The 5000-nt window shown below is 48.4% G+C and overlaps 1 pseudogene; it reads left to right on the top strand.

Moving 5' to 3' along the window:
- Positions 1-5000, top strand: part of LOC133136531 (myocyte-specific enhancer factor 2D homolog) — a 63212-nt pseudogene that overhangs the window by 55377 nt on the left and 2835 nt on the right.

Genomic DNA, 5000 nt, shown 5'->3' with positions numbered 1-5000 from the left:
CATTGCATTGCGATGTTTCCATGTCGCCGGGGCTTTTAGGTCAGGTTGTATGTGTGTGTGTGTATATATATGTGTGCGTGTGTGTGTGTGTGTGTACATGCAGTCATGCATGCATGTGGAAACCTGTATGTGTGCCAGTGTGCTGCATGGGGTTGGCGTGATTTGTCTTGATGCCTCTGTTCCATACACGGTCCACGCGCAAACCTGTGCGAGTGCGCTGCCATGGCAACCGCAGGTGCTGCTTCACCATATGGGTCGTACCATTACACACCATGATGGGGGGGGAAATCCATCACGGGGCAAACCATAACACACATCATGATGGGGGATTCATTACCTTCACACATTTGTGAGAATTCTTTTAGAAGGTTCTAACTGACACTTTTGACAAAAAATAGTGAGTGTCATAAAATACATTGTCTATAGGGCACTGAATATATGTATGAAGTTTTACACAAGCTGTTTAAAGCTGTTTCATCTTGGACTGCATTCACTTTGGTATCTTTGAAGCTCAGTATCTCAAGAGATGTATGAACTGTATGATTCCAAGATCACGTGATGCCAGTTTTCTTGAAAACTAAGGAGTTCTGTCCTGCAATAAGGTGTTCTGTCCTGCTGTTATTAAACGCTCTATCTGCTGTTTTTAAACGCTCCATCTGCTGTTTTTAAACGCTCTATCTGCTGTTTTTAAGCGCTCTATCTGCTGTTTTTAAACGCTCTATCTGCTGTTATTAAATGCTCCATCTGCTGTTTTTAAACGCTCCATCTGCTGTTTTTAAACGCTCTATCTGCTGTTATCAAATGCTCTATCTGCTGTTTTTAAACGCTCTATCTGCTGTTATTAAACGCTCTGTCTGCTGATTCTCTCACATCCATTACACTGTAGGAGCTGAGGCTGTTTGTGACTCAGCGTTTTAGAGCGCGCTCAGACCTCCGATCTCCGCCCCAACAGCGTCGGCCCCACCCACACACACACACACACACACACACACACTCTCTTACACACACACACACACACACACACACACTCCGCCAGAGACCTTCGCCCACACCCCGCCGGTTTAGCGGCCGAGTGTAGTGTGTGGGGGGGGGGGACTCTGTGTTAAAACCTGTGCTGTTATGCAACTGTGCGTCTCTCAGAACAGCCGTTTGAAGAGAGACGCCATCCCTCATTCTTATCAACATGGCTATATCACACACACACTCACACACACACACTCTGTCATATGCACACACACTCACAAACACACACTCTGTCATATACACACACACTCTCATCCACACACACACACACTCACACGCACACACATACACACAAACTCTCTCATATACACACACACACTGTCATATGCACACACACTCACAAACACACACTCTGTCATATACACACACACTCTCATACACACACACACTCACACGCACACACATACACACAAACTCTCATATACACACACACACTGTCATATACACACACACTCACAAACACACACTCTGTCATATACACACACACTCTCATACACACACACTCACACGCACACACATACACACAAACTCTCATATACACACACACACTGTCATATACACACACACTCACAAACACACACACACTCACACGCACACACATACACACAAACTCTCATACACACACTGTCATATGCACACACACTCACAAACACACACACACTCACACGCACACACATACACACAAACTCTCTCATATACACACACACACTGTCATATACACACACACTCTGTCGTATGCACACACACACTCTCATATACACACACACAATCACACGCACACGCACACACATACACATACACACAAACTCTCTCATATACACACACATACCGTACACTCTCATATACATACACATACTGTATGCACACACAGTCTCATACACACACTCTCATATACACACACACTGTACACACATACACTCATATATACACACGCACATATACTGTACACACACACACTCATAAACACACACATACTGTACGCACACACAGTCTCATACACACACTCTCGTATACACACACACTGTACACACATACACTCATATATACACATGCACATATACTGTACACACACACACACTCATATAAACACACACATACTGTACGCACACACACACACTCTCTCATACACACACACATACATACTGTATGCACACACACCCGTTCATATGCATACACACATACATACACACTCATATATACACATACAAACACTCATGCATGCACACACACACACTATCAGTCATTTGTGGTGAATCTGGTTGTGGTTTTATTCTCATGAACCATATCTCTGGTTGCATGATAACACAAAGGCAGGATGGAGAGCTCTTTCGTTTCAGTGACACGCAGTGAGACGCATTTCCCAGATTCCTTTCATTTCATGCATTTCATCCTTGTTTGTTTCTGCATCCATGTGAATGGCGTGTTCCCCTTCAGCACCTGCAGTATGTCAGCATGGCCTGCTCTCTCGCTGAGACTCAGCCTGCGGCCTGATCATGTGACTGTGTGACCTAACAGCTACGGCGTGAACTATGAGGTCAGCACACTTCCTCCGTCAAACCGCTGTTAACACCTCTCTCTCTCTCTCCCTCTCTCTCTCCCTCCCTCTCCCTCTCTCTCTCCTTCTCTCTCTCTCTGTCTCTCCCTCCTCTCCATCTCTCTCTCGCTCCATCTCTGTCTCTCTCTCTCCCACTCTCTCTCTCTCCCTCTTTCTCTCTCCATCTCTCTCTTTCTCTCTCTCCCTCCTCTCCCGCTCTCTCTCCCTCTCTCTCCCTCCTCTCCATCTCTTTCGCTCCATTTCTGTCTCTCTCTCTCTCCCGCTCTCTCTCTCTCCCTCTCTCTCCCTCTCCCTCTCTCTCTCTGTCTCTCTCTCTCTCCCAGAATGCCCAGCGGTTGGTGAGTCCTCAGGTAGCGCAGTCTCTCAGCACGCCGGTGGTCTCCGTGGCGACGCCGAGCCTTCTGACGCAGGGGCTGCCCTTCTCCGCCATGTCCACCGCCTACAACACAGGTGAGGGCCGGCGGGCATTTCATTCACACAAAAACACCCAATTACACTCAGCCTGTCCCTGCTGAGGGAAAACCTGCTCAAGCTAGGTTTGGGAACAGCTGGTAGCTGGCTGACCAGTTCAGACCAGCTCCCAGCTCAACATGGTTTGACCAGCTCAAGCTATGGTTTGCTTGACCACCTACCAGCTCAGACAAACTACCAGCACTAGCTGGTTGACCAGCTCATGCCCAGCTTATGACCAGCTTATGACCAGCTTGGCCATGCTGGTTGACCAGCTCATACCCAGCTGGACCAGCTTCATGACAGCACTTCGGTGCTCTTGCCTCTATTGTTTGAGGAAGGATTTTTTTCCCCTTCTCAATGTTTTTAATTGTTTTTTTTGCCCTCCAGACTATCAGTTAACGAGTGCAGACATAACGGCCCTCCAGGCCTTCACCAACCCGGCTGCCCTGTCACTAGGCAACATGTCTTCATGGCAACAGCAGCAGCAACAACAGCAGCCCATTTCCCACCAACAGTCTCAACAGCAACAGCAGCAGCAGCAGCAGCAGCAACAGCAACTCAGCCTGGCATCGCTCAGCAACTTGGTGTAAGTCAACAGCCCCCCCCCCCAGTCCTCCAGTACTGCACGTTTTACCACCCCGAGCACTCCCATCCGGGCCACATGATGGAAAATGTATTTATTTTTGTTGCTGTTTTTTTTATTTTGGATAGGATCGCCCAACATTAGTGAGCACATTAAGCCATAACATGTTTCCACTCCCTCTCGCCTTAACCATTTTATTGTGTTTTCTTCTCAAGATGCATAATATGAATAATAATGAGTAATAAAATGGCCCTAGTCAGGGATCGTTCTCCAGTTTTGTTTGAACGCTGCGAGTAAGCATTGCCACATCAGTGCCTCTTCCAGTGTGTGCGGGCTGCAGCCTGCACTCCTTCACATGTCCACCGGGTGGAGACATTCCCCCCTTTGCCATGGCCCAGATCTGCCTGCTGAATGCAGTCCACAAGGTGGTGCTGTACGCTACAGTTAGCCTCTCCTTTTAAATGCACAGAATACTGGCCCGGTTCCCCACACACACACGCACACACACACGCTCACATGCTCACACACTCATACATTCACACGCACACGCGCACACACGCACACACACACACACACCCACACACATTCACACACACACACACACACACACGCTCACACACACACACACTCACACACACACACACACACACACACACCCTCACACACTCACACATTCACACGCACACACGCACACACACACACACACCCACACACATTCACACACACACACACACGCTCACACACACACACACTCACACACACACACACACCCAGGCTGTCAGTGCCTGCTGTCCCGTGGTGACGGGCGTATTCTCTCTCATTCCGCAGCATGTGGGGTGCAGACAGACAGAGCGTGGAGGTGTCTAACTGCATCTCCAGTATCGCAGCCAACCTGAGGTGAATCCCTGTCAGCGTCCCGCTGTCCCGCTGTCCCGCTTCCTGTCTGTCAAAACTAACCAACCAGCACTAACCTGCCAAGCAATCGGGCCATCGACCAGCCAATCAGTGTCCAGCAAAACTCACCAATCGCTTAGACAATCAGTCGATCAACCGATCAATATCCAGCGAAAAAGTTATAGTGCAAAACAAATCAACCAAGTGATCGGTTAATCAATCAACTGATATGACATTCAACGATATGTCGGCCCAGTAAAGCATCCATTTTGTGCCTAACAATCCAGGCTCTTCAGCCACCTGTGCAAACCCAATAAGGACTCATAAAGCACAGAGTAACAGCTCATGGTAACAGGCTTAGGGGCCCATTGTAGAAACAGCGCTGAGGTCTGCAGAAACACATTTAGGCACCGAGCAGATCAGCCTTGGACCTCTCTCTATTGTAGCTCTCCGGCGGGACTCCAGTCCTGCTTCTCTGACACACACACACTC

This window comes from Conger conger, chromosome 9, assembly GCF_963514075.1.
Source record: "Conger conger chromosome 9, fConCon1.1, whole genome shotgun sequence".
Lineage (NCBI taxonomy): Eukaryota > Metazoa > Chordata > Actinopteri > Anguilliformes > Congridae > Conger > Conger conger.
The sequence above is the reverse complement of the archived record's forward strand: the minus strand, read 5'-3'. Positions and strand labels throughout refer to the sequence as shown.